We start from the raw sequence: 21,124 nt of genomic DNA, 5'->3' as shown, positions 1-21,124 counted from the left end.
TGAAGGTTTATTTTTAAATTGCCATTCTTTAACGCAATTTTGTGAATAAAGAAATAAATGAAAAACTGAGTTCAGTGGAAACATATGACAAGAAACTAAGAGAAAGTGATTCAGAAATAACTCATTTAACGAACAGTGACTGGATGGGCAATTCCTGGTGTCAGACTTTGTGTCAAGGATACAGTGTGAAGACTTATTGTCCAGTAGAGGAAAGCACACATTGATGTGCATCAGAAATACCATTAGGATGAAGGAAGCCTACAGAGAACTGAGGGGAAATGGAAGGACAGGAAACACTAATTGAGCAACATTTCTCTGCAGCACTCAAGTTAGGATTTAGTTTGGACTCAGCAACTGAGATAGACTTGAAGAGGTCAGTGGGGACCAGATGATTGTGTCCTCATGTCTAGGAGTTGGATTTCATGTTTTAGGTGTCAGGGAGCATGAAAGCAACATAATTAGATTTTTATTAAGAAAATTGTTGCAGGGAGGAGAAAATCTCCTTAAATGTAGTTCAGAAGCATAATCTCTGTTCTTATGAAGCTATCAGTGGGTGAGAGGCGGATAGAAAGTAACTAAGTAAATAAAACAGTAATTGGAACAAGTTCTTGGAAGGAAACCAGGTGCTGAGATAGAAGATAATGATTTGTGGGAGTTACTTTTGATGGGTTTGTCACTTATTTGTATATTTTAACTTTTTAAATTAAGACTTTATGTTTTGAAACCAGTTTTAACTTCATAGCAAAATCCAATGGGAAATTCAGTAATTTCCTATATATTCCCCCCCTCACATAGATACATACAGTCTCCCCCATTATCAACATCTGCCAGCAGACTGCTGTGTTCATTACAATGGATGAACTTACATTGACACATAATAATCTTGCACGTGGGCTTCCCTGGTGGCTCCGTGGTAAAAAGAACTCGCCTGCCAATGCAGGAGATGCAGGTTCGATCTCTGGGCTTGGAAGATCCCCTGGAGAAGGAAACGGCTACCGACTCCTGTATTCTTGCCTGGGAAAGCCCATGGAAAAGGACCCTGGCAGGCTAAAGCCCATGTGGTCTCAAAAGAGTCAGACACGACTTAGCAGCTAAACAACAAGGTGCACAGTGCACATTAAGGCTCGTTCTTGGTGCATATCCCATGGGTTTGGACAAGTGGCATGTACCCATCTTAGTATCAAACAAAGTATTTTAAGTGCCCTAAAAATATCCATCAATTCACCACTCCCCTCCCCACCACCCCCTGGAAATCTACAGTCTTTTTACTGCCTCCCCAGTCTTGCTTTTCCAGAATGTCATATAGTTGGTATTTGGGTTTGTAGAAACAAGTTGCCAGTCCAGGTTCGATACACGATACTGGATGCTTGGGGCTAGTGCACTGGGACGACCCAGAGGGATGGTATGGGGAGGGAGGAGGGAGGAGGGTTCAGGATGGGGAACACATGTATACCTGTGGCATATTCATTTTGATATTTGGCAAAACTAATACAATTATGTAAAGTTTAAAAATAAAATTAAAAATAAAATAAAATAAAATGAGACCTGAAATATGAAAAGGGGCCAGCCTTTTGAAAAGCTCAAGGAAAAACATTCTAGGGAGAAGGGATAGAGCTTGAAATTCTAGGAACTAAAAGTTCAGTTTAGCTGAAACGGAGTGAGTTAGGGAGCTCATCAGCATACCAGTGGCAGTTGGAGCCCTGGGAGTGGTTTAAGTTCCGCTGGAAGAGCAAGAACAACAACAAAAAGTTAAGAGCAGTATGTTGGAGAAAAGCAACATAGAAGGGATTGGAAGAGGAGTCTATGGAGGAGATGAAAGAGAGCAGTCACAGAAATAGGAAGAAAGGCAAGAAAGAAGCAAAGGAGAAGAGAGTATCAGCAGTATTATGCAATACAGAGTGGCCTAACAAGATAAGGTGGAAAGGGAGTCCATTGGAATTGGCATTACAAGGTCATTGATAATTTTGGTCATTGCCTACTCAGAGAAGTGACAGAAGACTTCCTATAGCAGATTAACTACTCTACTGCTGTGCCTTCCCTTCCTGTATTTTCATACAGGAGTATCTTGCCCAACAAGGTTTATTTGATCTGGTGAAACCATTGATGAGATTTTTTTCAATGCCAGCTAGAAAACATTTATTAAATGTTCATTAATAGATGAAGATGCATAAAAAGTAAGAAGCATCGTACTTAGTGTTAAGGTGATAAAAAGATAGATTCCTATAATATGGGCTTAAATTCAATATTTCTGAGAAATAATATTGATATTAGGCCCTAGCCTTACGTTGATTCCTATAATATGGGTTTAAATCCAATATTCCTGAGAATGATTTTGAAAGAATCTAGCTTCACACTCCCTGAAAAAATCCACTGTGTACCCTGGAGCAGCTAAGTACTCACTTGCCGAGACATGTAAGCATGGAAGTTTGCAATAAGCCTATGTTCTATGTACAGCTTATATTCCACAAAGCAGAGTGAATACATTCCAAAAGTAGCAGTCCTTTGCCTGTTTTGAGCATTAGATAGTCACTTGTGTACTTTTTCTATGCCAACCTGTATTTTACTCAGCACTGTTTATGAGTAGAGGATGCACGTGTTTATGTTTGTGTGTCTACACTTCATCTATATGCCATTTTGTTAAAAGATCAACTTTCTTTGCTGAATAGATATAATTTCCCCAGCATTTGGAAGTTTACAACGTAAGGAACTGTTTAAATATAAAGCAAAAGAGTAAGTCATGCAGATTGGCCTTCCCATTTTTATGGCCCAAATTGAGACCATCATCATGAAATGAGTCATCATTTCAGTCGTTCATTAATACTTGCTGGTCTGTATGTTTTTATCTAGCTTGGGTTCTCCAGAGCGGTGCCCTAATCTTATGTTGATTGTGTATCCTCAACGCACCCAGCTTAGTTTTAGGGAGAATACTGTAGGCACTTGATAGTTGATTGATTTCTGTTTTATGGTTTTTCAGATAATTCTTTATGTTTTTCCTATTGTTTAGTTTCCCTCGGCCTTTTTCAAAGGAAGGGTAAACATGTGTGCTGCATTTTGCTACGAGGTTTTAAAGTGCTGTCACAAATTGGCTCAACCAGGAATGAAGCCTCTGCACTTTTGTATCTTCTGATGAGAAACAATTTTGAGTACACCAAAAGGAAAACCTTTTAAGGACACATCTGCAGGTCAGTGAGAACTGAAGCTTCTCTTTCTTCTGTTCAAACTTTAGCCTCTCTACATTAAGATCTAGAGCTCCCCAGTCTAATACAAAGCTATTACCCACAGGTGGCCATCTGGCACGTGAAATTTAGCTAGTCTGAATTCAGGAAATATTGAGTTTTGAAGACTACATACAAAGAAGTAAAATATCTCGATTGCTTTATATTGACTCTATGTTGAAATGATATTTTGGATATATTGGTTTAAGTAAAATAAATCAAAATTCACTTGTGTCATTTTACTTTTTAATGTGGCTGCTAGACAATTCAATATTACACATGGGACTCATATCCTATTTCTACTGGACAACACTGCTTGAGAACATAGGTGCTAAGGGCATCGATTCCAGATTGCACGAGTATCACACACTGTGTGACCTTAGCGAGGACTTCTTTAGTCTCTTAGTACCTCAGATGCTTCGTAAGTAAAATACTGGTAAATATCCCTACCCACTTCGTATGGTTTTGGTGAGCATTAAACAAGATGATTAAGTAGCAAATGACGTACTTGTGTTTTTCATCTCCAGCATGCCCAGTCAGTTAAAAATAATGAGCGAAGTCTCAAGGTTTAGTGGAAAACATGGACTTTGGAATCAGACCTACCTGGACTTAAATCATAGCTTAGCTACTTACTTAATATGTGACCCTGGGGATTTTACTCAGTTCATCTTAACTATTTGCCTCATCTGTAAAATGAGGCCAACTATGTTTCAGCTTTCAGGGTTTGTCATGAGGGTTAAAAATAAAGTGTATGTAGTGCCAGGCACAAAATGCCTAGCTCATAATAGACACTTAGTATGTGGCAGTTGTTATTCAACATCTCCATAATTTTTTGCCTGTGTGATGAAACAGATCTGAACTAAAACACAGTTGGGAGTTCTTGGCTCAGTTGCCCTCAGCTGTAATATGAGAAATGCTTGGTCATATTTTTATCCTTACTGCCATGGTCAGTCCCATTGCAGTTGTTTATTGGAGACTGGGTTATAAATGAGAAAACAGCCATCAGTAGCTTTTTAGAAATGTCATCAGTGATGTGAAAATCTGATAGAAGTATATGCTTTCTGTAAAAATATTTGATCTAATAATTTTTTGGATACTAGGTCTAACATTGTATGTGAGAATATCTAATATTTGCTTTCATAGAGATGTCGCTTGAATACCACCTTCCTCCAAAGCATTTCTGCAATGAGTGTGCTGATTTTTTTGAACTTCCCCATTATGGTCCATCCTTCTGGGGTAAAACATCAATTTCTCTCACATCTAATATTCACATAAAATGAATTAATAAATTCATTAGACTTATAATCATGTCTAAGTGCTCAATAACCTGGTTAAGTAGTAATATTGTATGATCTTTTTAATCCTCATAACAGCTCTAATGTAGGTATTGTTATTATCCCTATGTTGCCTTTAAGAAAAGTGAGACACAGGAGGGTTAATTCACTTTCTCAAGGCCATTCAGTGAAGAATTGATAAAGTCAAAGTTTGCATCTAGGGCACTTGGACTCAAGAGCTTGCACACAACTCCTATAGTATCTTGCTTTTCAGATCAGGGGTAAAGCTTCTGGCCATGAACACTTTAGCCTGAATCATGTAAGCATTCATTAAAAGGAGCCTGAGAGATTAAAAAGCACCATGCACACATGCTCAATTGCTTCAGTCATGTTTGGGCTCTTTGCCATCCTATGGACTGTAGAACGCCAGGCTCCTGTCTCCATGGGATTCTCTAGCCAAAGGAGTTGCCATGCCTTCCCCCAGGGTTTTTTTCCCAACCCAGGGATCAAACTCACATCTCCTGCATGTGCTGCATTGCAGGCAGATTCTTTATTGCTGAGCCAACGGTGAAGCCTGAAAGCACCATTACATGGCATTATACTGTTATTATGTAGTGTATATGCTGTAACATATACTACTGTCTAAACTGTTTAGATAGGCCCTAGTCAGAAGCAAACAAAGGGGCTGAGGTACTGGACTTGGAAGTCCGCACATTGAGATAGACTAGTGAAAAGAAATGAGAAAGCATCAAAGAAATGTCCTTTATTCCCAACTTTGCTAAAACTACTTGCTAGCAAACATACTGAAGGTAAATATCTGACCACCATTGTATCAGTTCACTAATTATGAAAATGGTTTCAGATCTAGATGTGCTGTGTGTTTCAAAAGTTTTACACATCAAACCAAGAAAAGTCCCAGTAAAATTTGAAATTAGGAACCTCCACTGATCTATAAGTCTGGTTTTGTGCCAATACCATACTGTCTTGATTACTGTAGCTTTGTAGTATAGTCTGAAGTCGGCAAGGTTGATTCCTCTAGCTCCGTTTTTCTTTTTCAAGATTGCTTTGGCTATTTGGGGTCTGTTGTGTTTCCACACATATTGTAAAATTTTTTCTTCTAGTTCTGTGAAACTGCCATTTGGGAATTTGATAGGGATTGCATTGAATCTGTAGATTGCCTCTGGTAGTATGGTCATTTTCATAATATTGATTCTTGTGATCCAAGAACATGGTATATCTCTCCATCTATTTGTATTTTGATTTTTTCATCAGTGTCTTAGTGTTTTCTTCATTTTAGTCTTTTGTCTCATTAGGTAGGTTGATTCCTAGGTATTTTATTCTTTTTGTTGAAGTAGTGATTGGAGTTTCTCCTTAAATTCTCTTTCTGATTTTTCTTTGTTAGTGTATAGGAATGCAAGGGATTTCTGTGTATTAATTTTTATCCTGCAACTTTACTAAAGTTGCTATTTCTTTTTTTTTTATGATAGCACTTTGTCATTAGCTTTTTAAAAATTAATTGCTTTATTTTAATTGGAGGCTAATTACTTTACAATATTGTAGTGGTTTTTGCCATACCTGACATGAATCAGCCATGGGTGTACAAGTGTTCCCCATCTTGAACCCCCCTCCAAACTCCCTCCTCATCCCATCCCTCTGGGTCATCCCAGGACACCAGCCCTGAACACCCTGTCTCATGTATCGAACCTGGACTGGTGATCTGTTTCACATATGACAATATACATGTTTCAGTGCTATTCTCTCAAAGCATCCTACACTCGCCATCTCCCACAGAGTCCAAAAGACTGTTCTTTACATCTGTGTCTCTTCTGCTATCTTGCACATAGGGTCATTGTTACCATCTTTGTAAATTCCATATATATGCATTAGTATAATGTATTGGTGTTTTTCTTTCTGACTTATTTCACTCTGTATAATAGGCTCCAGGTTCATCCACCTCATTAGAACTGATCTAAATGCATTCTTTTTAATGGCTGAGTAATATTCCATTGTGTATATGTACCACAGCTCTCTTATCCATTTGTCTGCCGATGGACATCTAGATTGCTTCCATGTCCTAGCTATTGTAAACAGTGCTGCGATGAACACTGGGGGACACATGTCTCTTTCAATTCTGGTTTCCTCGGTGTATATGCCCAGCAGTGGGATTGCTGTGTCATATGGCAGTTCTATTTCCAGTCTTTTAAGGAATCTCCACACTGTTCTCCATGTGGCTGTACTCATTTGCATTCCCACCAACACTGTAAGAAGGTTCCCTTTTCTCTGCACCCTCTCCAGCATTTACTGTTTGTGATTTTGATAGCTGCCATTCTCACTGGCATTGAGATGGTACCTCATTGTGGTTTTGATTTGCATTTCTCTGATAATGAGTGATGTTGAACATCTTTTCATGTGTTAGCCATCTGTATGTCTTCTTTGGAGAAATGTTTGTTTAGTTCTTCAGCCCATTTTTTGATTGGGTCGTTTAATTTTCTGCAATTGAGCTGCATGAGCAGCTTGTATATTTTTGAGATTAATTCTTTGTCAGTTGCTTCGTTTGCGATGTTGTTAGCTTTTGACAATTTTTTTTCTTTATTTTTGCCCATGCTGGGTTCTTCATTGCTGTGCAGGCTTTCTCTAGTTGTGGCAAGCAGGGGCTATTCTTCATTGTTGTGCCGGCTTCTCATTGTATTGGCTTCTCTTGTTGCAGGGCGTGGGCTCTATGATGCTCAGACTTCAGTAGCCGCGGCATGTGGGCTCAGTGGTTGTAGCTCATGGGCTTTAGAGTGCAGGCTCAATAGTTGAGACACAGATTTACTTGATCTGCGGCATGTGGGATCTTCCCAGACCAGGGATTCAACCCATATCTCCTGCATTGGCAGGCAGATTCTTTACCACTGAGCCCCCAGGCAAGCCCCTAAAGTTTCTGTTTCAATAGAAGAATTTAAACCACTCATGTAGGAAGAAACTAGATTTTGATGGAACTCTGTAAAATCTTTAAAAGAAGCATTTTGTATGAGTGCTTATGGGTTTGTACATTGAAGAAAACAAGCAGCATCTATTAAAAAGACATTTGAAAAATGACATTGAAAAAAAGACGTTTCTTCTTTCCACAGATGATAATTGCTGTAAGCCAGTTGATAGTGGATGTAGCACTAAGTGGAGGATCAAGATTTCAGGAGTTTATTCATTATCAATTACTTTGCAAACAGTGGCAGACCTAGGAAGGTATGTTCTCACTTTAAGTGAAAAATTAGAACCATGTTCACTGTCAGGGCCATTTCAGTCCTCAAGTTAAGCTGTGCATTGGATTCACAACTTTTATATAGTATCAAGTGTACAGAATGTGAGCTTCAAAGGTCAAGGCTTTGTCTAGTTCATCCCTGTACCACTAGCACCTAGAAGACTGCAAGGTACACAGTAAATATTCAGCATTAGTTGAATGGGTGAATGAATGACTATACTATGTATACATAATTATGATATAATTTGAATTTTCTCTGGGCTTGATAGTTAAACTTACTTAGAAAAGAAATGTTTTTTTTTTTCCTCAACTGTTGTTCCCATTTATAAGATTGGCTAATTAAGTACTGAGTTGGAAATATCAGAAAACTTCACTTACTAGAATAGGTAACAGCTGCCTGATCCTTTGCCAGCAGATGAGGAATGGCACCGAAGGGATTCATTACTTGATGATTTTCTGAGCTTAAAGAATCATCTGTTAACTGGGGCCTGCCAGAGCTACTCGGAGAAGGCAATGGCACCCCACTCCAGTGTTCTTGCCTGGAGAATCCCAGGGACAGGGGAGCCTGGTGGGCTGCCGTCTATGGGGTTGCGCAAAGTCGGACATGCATGAAGTGACTTAGCAGTAGCAGCAGCCAGAGATACTTATTGGCAAACCTACGTCCAAGACTGTTGTTCTTGGGCAACAGTTGGCTGAGGCCAAACCCACGACCCTGAACACCATCAGTCTTTCCTACCTATATACTTAAAACCTAAAACGTTGTAAAAGTTCATGTGTTGTTTTGTTGCATGGAGAGTAGGTTCTGTTCTTCAGTGATGTATGTGTACAAGGGAAGAAGATTCCCTTGCCAACAGAGAACGTTTCCTCCCAGAGGAATCATCCCCACTCTTGGGAAAGGTCATCTTCCAGCATAATTTGACAATTTGTGTAAAATCTGGAAAAAAGGTTTGCAGTCATAGCATACTTGATGTTTGGGACATGTCGAATCTTTGTACCAAAACATATCCCCATAGGAATGTTGCTGAGACTGAAAAACCACCACCACCAGCAACAAAAACAACACTGAATAGTACCAGCCATTCTCAGGCTGGGATAGTTTGCTTTTCAGCCAGCTCTACTGGTTCCCTAAGAAATCAGTATATGCTCCAACTAATCCCAAGAGCACAGAAATAGCTTATGTCATTTAGCATCTTTTACTCATACCCTGAGAGTTTATTTTCCTAGTTTTTTACCATCCTTAATTCCATGTTATATAAAAGTTAGACTACCAACTTTTTCAAAGTAAATGGGGTCTGTTTTAGACCTCCTTCATAGGAAATCTTTTTCATGACTCATTGGTGAGATGACAGTTTTATTCTGGTAGGGCAATCATTACCAATAAAGTCTATTACAACGAAGGTATAGCTTTCTCCCAGTAAATGAAATCTCTACTAATGTATAAGAAGAGATGAAGAATCTCTACTAATGTGTGTATATATATATACACGTACACACACATATGGATAATCATTTTTAAAAGTCATCTTTAAAGAAGACACTTTTGAATATAATTTTCTCCACCTTTGGTGGTATTCACATTGAAAAGCTCCCTGAGGCCTGTAGCTGTCCCTACTCCTCTTCTCAGAACCCTACATATAATTGTGATTACTCTGGTGGAGTGAATAGGAAGCCATAGGACTGATAAGGAGGAAACTCTAACTTTGTGCTTTTGAGGACCAAAGCAATGCTTTAAGAGAAAGTAATGATCTCTTTAACCTCTTCAGAGTGTTCTGTGATTCATAAACTCTGATTTGCATAATTAGAAATGTCTAGAGTATGGTTTTCACATTAAAGCATATGGCAGTTGGGAGATGGAAGAGTGACTAAGGTCATGAGCTCTGTAGCCCCACTGCCTGAGTGTCAGTCCTGACTCTACCACCTACCAACTTCGCAACTTTGGCCAAACTACATAACTGCTGTGTACATTGGTTTTCCCATTGGTAAAATGAATTATAATTGTACTTAATTCATACTGTTGTTATAAAGTTTAAAACATGTAAAGTGCCCAGGCCACTGCTTGGCGCATAGTATGATATCAATTTTTAGTTACTATTGTAACTAAAATTAAACAATAATGGCGAATATGGATTACCTTCATGGCAATCGAATTGACAGCAGAGGAGGTGGGGTCCAAAATCAGGTAGTCTGGCTCGAGAGTTTGTGCTTTTATGTGTTAGGAATATACTGCCACCAAACTCACTGCTTTTGAAACCTGAGATAATAGACTATTTTTTTTAAAGAATTAGTGTAAAACTCTTTAGGCATGCCCACATGCCAAGAACCAAGAATGAATACCATGATCTCTGACAAGGGGTAAAAGTTCTATGTTATTCCCAAGATGGGCTGCTTAGGCTTAGAGCACACCAATAATATTGATAAATACGTCTTTTTTGTTTGTTTTGATATTGGGCAACTGCTTTTCCCTCAGAAGTCAAAGACTTGACCAAGAGAATCCATACTGTTCTTATGGCAACAGCTCAAATGAAGGAGAAGGTGAAGGACCCCGAAATGCTAATTGATCTCCAGTATAGCTTAGCCAAGTCTTATACAAGTATCTCAGAGCTCAGGAAAACCTGGCTTGATAGCATGGCCAAAATTCATATAAAAAATGGAGATTTTTCAGAGGTGACTACTTATGACTTTGTTCGAAACACAAGCCCTCCCAAACCCCTGGAGCACAATCTCACGGTTCCTTCTTTGTCTCCTTTTTCAGGCAGCAATGTGTTATGTCCACATAGCAGCTTTGGTTGCAGAGTTTCTTCATCGAAAAAGTGAGATATTTCTATTCTTAGGGATGGGGAGAACTTAAGTTAGCCCAAGGAAGCTTGCAGCCTGTAGCTTGCAGCTATGAATGGGATATGATTGAGCTCTGAAAAATATGCTCACCTTTCATCTGACTCACTGTTGAACAGAAGTTGTTCTAAAAGAAAACTGGATTGTTCATTTGCCTTCTGCTTTCATTAAGAGTACAAGAATAAGTTAAATAGTACAGGGCCAGGCCTGATGTTCAATGTTTGTTTTCCAAGACTGTCTCCCTGCAAGACTGCCACAGATTAAATTCTTCTCAGGGCTTATGGGAAGCTCTCGATAACATACATCACTTATTTTCCCCTGTCTGCCCCAACTTTACCAACAACTGTCCACGTATTATATCTCTACAGCCATTTTAGTATAACAGTATCTTGGTATTAACAGGGAGTTGAGAGGACTTCCCTGCACTCCCAGTTCTCATGTTCTGTCCCTGGTCAGGGAATCAGATCGTGTATGCCGCAACTAAAGGTCTCACCTGCTACAACTAAGACCCAGTGCAGGCAAAGAAAGAAAGAAATATATTTTTGAAAATGCTAAAAAGACAAGAAAGGGAGTTCACACATCAGCTAGATGGCCCTATAATATGTCGTTTGTTTGTATACCCATCTCAAGAACAATTTGGCATCCATACATGGATGAAGTGCCTTTGTGGGAGCTGTGGGATCCAGCCCCACATACCAAGGGACCTGGGAGGAATTTTACCCACCCATGTGTCAGGTAATGGGCAGACAGACCTGTGTTCTGTCTGTGGACCTTGCAGTGGCCTATGAGCTGGCTCCAGCCTCTGTCAGCTGCAGTCTAGGATCCCCCGGAGAACACTTATTTTGGATAATCACTCACAGACAAGAAAGCCTTGGGGGAAGTCCAGAAGTCCAGTGGAGAAGTTCTAGGATACTATTGGAGCAAAAATTATACACGTTTGAATGCATTGAAGAGGGTAAGAGGAATAGTTTGATTTATTCATGTCACCTTTTCCACAAGGTGGCACAGCTCAGTGCCAAGAGAGACTTTCTCACCCTTGATTTCTAATGCAGGGAAAAGTGAGAGCATATGATGATGTACTGTGTTTCCCAGCAGCACAGGATGCTCCCAAAGAGGCCCATTTCTCTCTTGCTCTATCCAGAGTACTGAGTTGTGAACTGAATGATGGAGGCAGGAAGAGGCCGAGGGAGCAGCAGATAGGATTCTGAGAGGGCACTACACGCAAACAGACCCTACTAACCACATCACGGACTCCATGAAAAAGCCTGCCAACACATCCCTAGAGATATTTAGTCTGTGGATCCCCCACTGGCCCACAGGCACTCCATGTGCCTCAACCACACTGTCCTCCATTGGTAGCAGGATGTATGTGCTTGCTGCTGAAGGCAGTGAGAGCCAGCTCTGGCAGATAGATACTGAGCATGTGCAGAAAGCCAGCCAGAGTTTGTGGTCCAGGGAGAGACCACAAGTAGCACCACCTTTGGGAAATCAAATGGGAGGCTGTTAGCACCTGCCCTGGTATGTTACATGATGGAGAAAAGACATATGTGCTCATGAATTCTGTCATATGTGGGAGCCAGAATCACAGAGCAGGTGTATCCATACAAGGTCGGTGAAAGCCTCAGAATCCCTAGCAGGACAGATGGAAAGTATTTCTCACCCAAAATCGGTCAGTCAAATTGGTTGAAGGTGGCTGCTATTTCAAATGTGAAGATAGCAATGCAAAATTTCAAGGAACATGAAAAACGAAGGAACTATGACACTACCAAAGGATCACAATAATCTTGTGGTAAGAAAGACATGGAGATCTGCAATTTATCCAATAAATAATTCAAAATAGCTTTTCTAAGGAAGCTCAATGAACTACAATAAAAGAGAACATTTAGTAAAGTCAGGAAGATAATACACAGACAAAATGAGAAGTCAACAGAGATGGAAATCTCAAAAAAAGAACCAAATATTTTCTGGTGCTTATGAATACAATGAATGAAGTTAAAACTGGAATAGAGAGTATTAAACACAGAATGGATCAAGTGGAAGAAATAGTCTGAATTAAATTTTGGCCAAAGGGTACACATTTCTACTTACAATATGAATATGTTCCAGATATCTAATGTATATAGTGATTATAGTGAACAAGATTGTGTTACATACTTGAAAGTTGCCAAGATAGTAGATCTTAAATATTTTGAAATTATCAAGTCAGAGGAGAAATAAGAAAAATGAAAAAGAGTGAAGAAAGCCTATATGATTTATGGGATGCTATCAGCAGAAACCTTAAAGGCTAATAGAGGGTAGAATGATATTTTTCAAGTTCTGAAAGAAAAAAATACCTGCCAACCAAGAATACTTCATCCAGCAAAGTTGTCCTAGAAATGGACAGATGAGCACTTTTCCAGGCAAACAAAAGTTGAGGGAGTCCATCACCACTAGACCTGTCTTCCAAGAAATGCTGAGAAAAGTTCTTCCTGTTGAAGTGAAATGATGCCAATTAGTATTATGGAAACATGAAATGGATCCATATGAATGGATGAAGAAGACATGGCACATGTAGTCAATGGAAAGAAGGGAATCCTACCATTTGTGACAACACGGCTAGCCCTTGAGGATATCATGCTAAGTGAAATAAATCTGAGAAAGAGAAAGACAAATAGTGTACAATCTTACTTATACATGAAATCTTAAGCCAAACTTGTAGCCACAGAAAGTAGAATGGTGGTAACCAGAGGGATGCCAAAAATAGGGTGATTTTGGTCAAAGGGTACAAATTTCCACTTACAGGATGAATATGTTCTGGATATCTAATGTATTTAGTGATTACAGTGAAGTAGATTTTGTTATATATTTGAACGTTGCTAAGAAAGTAGGTCTTAAATGTTTTTCCTCTGTCCAAAATGGTAATTATGTGTGGTGATGAACTCTAGTGTGGTAATCACTTCACAATATATACATGTATCAAATCAACACATACACCTTAAATGTACACAGTGATCAATAACAATTGTGTCTCAATAGAGCTGGGGCTGGTATAGGGCTGGCAGGGGGGCATCCACAAAAGGAGTCATGGTCTTAAAGGGCTCAGGATTCCACAAGTCTAATTCAGGAATCTGCCTGAAAGCTTCTCTTTCCAAAATTAGTATTGTTGACTACTGTAACAACTACTTAAATAGTAAATCAGTTGATCTAAGAGAACAGATACACATATATGTATGGCTGAGCCCTTTGCTGTCCACCTGAAACTGTCACAGCATTATTATTTGGCTCTACTCCAATACAAAATAAAAAGTTTTCTATTTTCTCATTACTAGTGTATAGGAATGCAAGGGATTTCTGTGTGTTGATTTTATATCCTGCAACTTTACTATATTCATTGATTAGTTCTAGTGATTTTCTGGTGGTGTCTTTAGGGTTTTCTATGTAGAGGATCATGTCATCTGCAAACAGTGAGAGTTTTACTTCTTCTTTTCCAATTTGGATTCCTTTTATTTCTTTTTCTGCTGACTGCTGTGGCCAAAACTTTCAAAACTATGTTGAATAGTAATGGTGAAAGTGGGCACCCTTGCCTTGTTCGTGACTTTAGAGGAAATGCTTTCAATTTTTCATCATTGAGGATAATGTTTGCTGTGGGTTTGTCATATACAATTCCATTCACCATTGCAACGAAAAGAATAACATACTTAGGAATATATCTACCTAAAGAAACTAAAGACCTATATATAGAAAACTATAAAACACTGGTGAAAGAAATCAAAGAGGACACTAATAGATGGAGAAATATACCATGTTCATGGATTGGAAGAATCAATATAGTGAAAATGAGTATACTACCCAAAGCAATTTATAGATTCAATGCAATCCCTATCAAGCTACCAACGGTATTCTTCACAGAGCTAGAACAAATAATTTCACAATTTGTATGGAAATACAAAAAACCTCGAATAGCCAAAACTATCTTGAGAAAGAAGAATGGAACTGGAGGAATCAACCTGCCTGACTTCAGGCTCTACTACAAAGCCACAGTCATCAAGACAGTATGTTACTGGCACAAAGACAGAAATATAGACCAAGGGAACAAAATAGAAAGCCCAGAGATAAATCCACACACATATGGACACCTTATCTTTGACAAAGGAGGCAAGAATATACAATGGATTAAAGACAATCTCTTTATCAAGTGGTGCTGGGAAAACTGGCCAACCACTTGTAAAAGAATGAAACTAGAGCATTTTCTAACACCATACACAAAAATAAACTCAAAATGGATTAAAGATCTAAATGTAAGACCAGAAACTATAAAACTCCTAGAGGAGAACATAGGCAAAACACTCTCCGACATACATCACAGCAGGATCCTCTATGACCCACCTCCCAGAATATTGGAAATAAAAGCAAAAAATAAACAAATGGGACCTAATTAAACTTAAAAGCTTCTGCACAACAAAGGAAACTATTAGCAAGGTGAAAAGACAGCCTTCAGAATGGGAGAAAATGATAGCAAATGAAGCAATGGACAAACAACTAATCTCAAAAATATACAAGCAACTCCTACAGCTCAATTCCAGAAAAATAAATGACCCAATCAAAAAATGGGCCAAAGAACTAAATAGAAATTTCTCCAAAGAAGACATACAGATGGGTAACAGACACATGAAAAGATGCTCAATATCACTCATTATCAGAGAGATGCAAATCAAAACCACTATGAGGTACCATTTCACGCCAGTCAGAATGGCTGTGATCCAAAAGTCTACAAGCAATAAATGCTGGAGAGGGTGTGGAGAAAAGGGAACCCTCTTACACTATTGGTGGGAAGGCAAACTAGTACAGCCACTATGGAGAACAGTGTGGAGATTCCTTAAAAAACTGGAAATAGAATTGCCTTATGATCCAGCAATCCCACTGCTAGGCATACACACTGAGGAAACCAGAATTGAAAGAGGCACGTGTACCCCAGTGTTCATCGCAGCACTGTTTATAATAGCCAGGACATGGAAGCAACCTAGATGTCCATCAGCAGATGAATGGATGAGAAAGCAGTGGTACATGTACACAATGGAGTATTACTCAGCCATTAAAAAGAATACATTTGAATCAGTTCTAATGAGGTGGATGAAACTGGAGCCTATTATACAGAGTGAAATAAGCCAGAAAGAAAAACACCAAGAAAGATGGTAACAATAACCCTGTATACGAGACAGCAAAAGAGACACTGATGTATAGAACAGTCTTTTGGACTCTGTGGGAGAGGGAGAGGGTGGGATGATTTGGGAGAATGGCATTGAAATATGTATAATATCATATATGAAACGAGTCACCAGTCCAGGTTTGATGCACGATACTGGATGCTTGGAGCTGTTGTACTGGGACGACCCAGAGGGATGGTATGGGGAGGGAGGAGGGAGGAGGGTTCAGGATGGGGAACACATGTATACCTGTGGTGGATTCATTTTGATATATGGCAAAACCAATACAATATTGTAAAGTTAAAAAATAAAATTAAAGTAAAAAAAATAAAAAGTTTTTAAAAAGTTGATTGGCATTGGGCACTGCAAAGAAATCTCCCACTGTTGATCATAATTGCAAGCTATTGGGTTGGCCAAAAACTTCATTTGGGTTTCTTATAATGTCATATGGAAAACCCCAAAGGAACTTTTTGGCCAACTCAGTATTTCCTTGAAGGCAGTCAAATGAGTAACATTACTGCAAAATGAAACCATCTTGTGGGAGTCACATCACTCTGGTTTTGGCTATGAGAACACAACTATGGTTTATTTTTTAATTCCAGAATTTCTATAGTTAACTAGGTATTTTTTTTTTCACAAACAAAATGGCATAACTAAAATGATTCATTTTACTTGCATATGAAATTAACCACCTTCTGTTTGGACCTGAATTTCTTTTCAACAATCATATATTTGAAATTGACATGCTCTAGTATTTTCTTTTTAGTATGTATGTGCTTTTAAAGTGGAGAACAAGTAAGTATCAAAAGCAGGCCTTGTTTGAGGCTTCTTTTCCCTACATCACTGGTATGCCTGTGAAATTGCCATAAAAACAAATATTGAAATTGCACACCTGCAGTTAAAAATAAACTAACAAATATGAAACCCCTAAACACAACTAATTAAGGTTTTACGTGTGTCTTTCAGATATATAAGGTTAATATTATCTCCTCTTTTCAATTAGTAGAGATTTGAAATAAGAGTTTTATGTCTACTAAGTATCAACCTACACCCATTAGATACTGAAAATAGTTAACTATATTAAAGTATTTCCTTAGAATTTTTTCAGAGGGGCAAAGACCTAAAAACTAAGCAAAAATCAAGAATTATTTCTCTCCATTACCAGTTCTTAAGCTTTATAATTATAACTATAGGATTGGAGAAAATAGGAACTGAAATATATAAATTTGCTGTGAATTTTTTTGGACATTAGCTTGAGGCAGCCAGCCTGAACAGCAAACAATGTGACATGTTTCAAGAAGTGGAAACAGTGCTTTTAACCGATCATTTAAATAGTTATTTTACAAAACTTTCAAGGGTTGTTGGCTTTTTTTTACTGTTTCCAAATTTAACCTTCCTAGAAATCAAAGAGCCTTTCTCTGTGTAGGAAAAAAGGATGTTTTGTGTTTTAATAAAAGTAATGTTAAATTTAGGAGAAGTTTACATGTTTATTTATAGGTACCATCCATTTTTAAGCCTGGAAAATTCTACTCACTTAAACTAGAAAATCTTATTCTGAAATTGTGGCAGTAGTAAAATCCTTAGGGTTTCCCTCCCTTAGCCTCTTTCATTCCGATATCCAAAACACCTGATTTTGTTAATTTTGTGATTAAAGTATGATAGTCATGCCAAGCTAAACCACTAGTGTTAAAACACAAGTTAAAATCTTAATCTGTTAACCTGTCTTCCAGTCTGAGAAATCCATAACCTAGGTAAGACCTGGATATTCACAGAGTAAATAAAAGTACATTTGAGTGCAGAAGTGAAAGAAAACTTTCCATTTACACTTAAGACAAACTTATTTTATCAAAAATAATAGAGCAATTGTAGAACCCTTTGCTTTCTATCAAATATCCTTTTATGATTAAGACAAAATCTCTGACATATCAATTGCCAAAATTTTTCAGTTTTCTCAATGTTGTATGCCATTTCTCTTGAAGTCATCATAAAGCTTTCTTTTTCATCAAGATGGAATGAAATGCTACAACTGATGCATTGGAGACAGATGTTCTCCCGTTTAGAGTTTTTAAGAAAAAAAAAACAAAAACAGTTTGTTCCATTGGGTGGTTGCCTGAGTGAGCAAAGACTTGGTCCCGAGGCATCCTGAAGTGACCACAGAAGACCAGAGAGGGGCCATTTCTAGATCCTGCTTTTCATGCTTCAGGCACTGAATGGAAAGGGAAAGTGGAGAGAGAGGTACAGTGCTCCCTGCCTCACCTCCACCTGCAAACTTCTTTCAGCCAGAGCTCTTGCTCTTTGTATCAGAGATCTCAAGGATCTCACTTTCTTCCCTTTTTCTAAGTTACCTCTAAGCGGTGATATGAGGTGTTAGTTACTCCCAGTCCCAAAAATACACAATCAAAAAACAGATCTAAATTTCCTTACTTCACTTTGTCTGCAAACCTCAACATGTTCTAGGTGTCATTCTCTGGAGACTAGACTCCTGCACCTCTTCTCTTCCTGACACAGTGCACAGCTGTTTTCTCCCAGGGTAGACAAGAATCAAGTGTGCATTCTTCCACCACCACAGAGCATCCGAGATTCAGCAAAGCTTCAGGCCTGTAGAGCTCCTCCATCACCCCAGGCAAAGGAATTTCCTTTCCCATAGAGTCTGTTCTTGTCATGCCTTATCGGGTAATGTTGGTCGCTTTCCCAAGTCTCTATACCCGGATCTGACAGCTTCCGTTCTGCGTAGCTTTTCCTTTCCTCAGTTCCTTCCCAGTTACAGCCTTTCCCCTTTAGCCCTCCACTTGAGGCTTATCTCCTAATCCTCTTCTAACTAGCAGTCTTATTTTAGCAAGGGTAGCGTTCCCACCCTCCAAACTCTCCTCCACTTTGTCCATGGGACCTTTCTGCTCAAGGTAGTGGTCTAGTTGGACAGTTTGCATCTTGCTTGCCCTAGGATAACATCAGGAAAACAGAAGCCACAGCTCTGAAGGGCAGAATCAGGAATCCAGGTTACATACCAGAAAGATTTAAAGCAGACCCTTCAAGACCATGTGACATAATGCTACATAGGGCTACAGAAGAGCCCTCACACAGATATACACTGACCTAGATTTAGTCACTTGTTTCATCTGAAACAAGACTAAACGAAACAAGACTAAAGGGAATCAAAGTTTTCCCCAAGCATTTTGAAGACCCACAAAAAAGAGTCCTCTTATCATTGGATAGTTTGGTGGGTGTTGATAACTTAAACAAGGACATATATATTTATATATATGGATATGTGTGTATGTGTATATATATGTGCTTCTCTAATTGGAGATGCATCATCAGGCATAGGAATCAAGGTAATGCATTTAGCAAGAAGAGTGGACTCTGAAGCTGAAAAAATCCTTAAGAGTAGTCTTTACACAAGATGATGTAGACCACAGAGTCTAAAATAGCTCTTAACCTGTTTGTTTCTGACAGGAATCATAATTTACCCTCCCTGTATTTGAGATACACACCGAAACACCCTTTCCTGAGATGCTTTGACCCCTTTTTATCCTCTCCTGAATCCCGGCCTTTTCTAAAAACCCTGGATGTGGGAATCATTTAAAATAATAATATCCTCAGAATAGACAGAATTTTTTCCCCAGTCATGGATGTAGCTGCCTGAGCCCTTCAGGGGGTTGACTCTTTTCTTTGTTAAGGGTTACATTCTTTACCTGTTCTCAAGTTTGGGGGCCCTCTTCCTTAACTGCCTAACTAACCCTTCACTTTATGAATCAAGTGGGATGTTTTCTCCTAAATTTCAAAAAGTTCTCACAATGCACTACTACTCAACGAGTGTCCCATAGACCAAGCCATGATACATGACCCCTTTTCCATCAGAATGCTGAGAAATCTCAGTATGAGGTTTGGCTTTCTTAAACCTTCCTTCTTCCTTCTCCAGCCTTTAACACCAGGAAGCTTACCAAATATTTAGTGATGAGAACATCATCATTTCTAAGCATCACTATTAGATTGTAGAACAGTAGATGGCAAAAGCTGTTTGTCCCCTTGCGACCACTGACTAGCAGATTCTATTATAAGGAGACTGAATTTTCCTTTAAAGTGACAACCCACTTATATAGGGGTAAATACAACCACAGCAAGAGTGTTGGGACATGTTCCTAAGTGCAAAATCTGTAGGGCAACCATGTGGCCTTCTATCCCCAGACTCTTGTTTGATGGTAACAATTTGGTCCACAATCCTACAGCAATAGTTTTCAGCTGGGGCTCACTACTTACCCTCCCAGTGGTCCAACTGCAGTCACTATACCAACTGCTAGCAATCATTTCGGAGAAGGCAATGGCACCCCACTCCAGTACTCTTGCCTGGAAAATCCTGTGGATGGAGGAGCCTGGTGGGCTGCAGTCCATGGGGTCGTTAGGAGTTGGACACGACTGAGTGACTTCACTTTCACTTTTCACTTTCATGCATTGGAGAAGGAGATGGCAACCCACTCCAGTGTTCTTGCCTGGAGAATCCCGGGGATGGGGGAGCCTGGTGGGCTGCGATCGATGGGGTTGCACAGAGTTGGACATGACTGAAGTGACTTAGCAGCCGCAACCTCAATTATTTAATTTTATCTTCAGAAACCTAGTTTACTTATTGGTAGCTTTGGTAAAACAAATTTATTAAACACTTGTTGTATGTTAGGTACCGCTCTAAACACTTTACATTTCATTGAGTTTTTATAAGTAATTGTCTTCTGTTTTACAGATACAGTCCTAGAGAGATAAAAATGTCTAAAATCACACAGTTAATGATAAAACTGGGTCTGTCTAACTTCAAAAGCTCTGGTTCTTCCAGTGCCCCATCCTATTTCTCTAAGGATTCCCCATCCCTGGCATCTATTTTATTTCCTGCCTCTCTTTACAAGTCCTAGGCCACTTTCCCAATTCTCCAGTAAAACAAGGAACTAGAGATGCTTACAAAAGCTCGTTCAGTGTTTACCTGAAAAGTACATGCCCTCTTTGTTTAGGTGACAGACGATAAACATACACAGGATCAAAGTGTTAATAATTTTTAGACCATATTCAGTTCAGTTCAGTCGCTCATTCGTGTCCGACTCTTTGCGACCCCATGAACTGCAACCCCTCAGGCCTCCCTGTCCATCACCAACTCCCGGAGCTTACCCAAACTCATGTCCATTGAGTCGGTGATGCCATCTAACCATCTCATCCTCTGTTGTCCCCTTCTCTTGCCTTCAATCTTTTGCAACATCAGGGTCTTTTCAAATGAGTCAGCTCTTTGCATCAGGTGGCCAGAGTATTGGAGTTTCAGCTTCAACACCAGTCCTTCCAATGAACACCCAGGACTGATCTCCTTTAGGATGGACTGGTTGGATCTCCTTGCAGTCCACGGGA

At 39.1% G+C, this 21,124-nt stretch overlaps 1 protein-coding gene across 1 annotated transcript in view; it reads left to right on the top strand.

Moving 5' to 3' along the window:
* Nucleotides 1–21,124, top strand: part of LOC147341575 (uncharacterized) — a 75,928-nt gene that overhangs the window by 34,350 nt on the left and 20,454 nt on the right. The gene's annotated exons all lie outside the window — the stretch shown is intronic.

Source organism: Bos grunniens, chromosome X (assembly GCF_055505025.1).
Source record: "Bos grunniens cultivar Pamir isolate PY7600 chromosome X, Bosgru_T2T1.0, whole genome shotgun sequence".
Lineage (NCBI taxonomy): Eukaryota > Metazoa > Chordata > Mammalia > Artiodactyla > Bovidae > Bos > Bos grunniens.
Note: the sequence above shows the minus strand (reverse complement) of the source record. Positions and strands in the feature narration are given on the sequence as shown.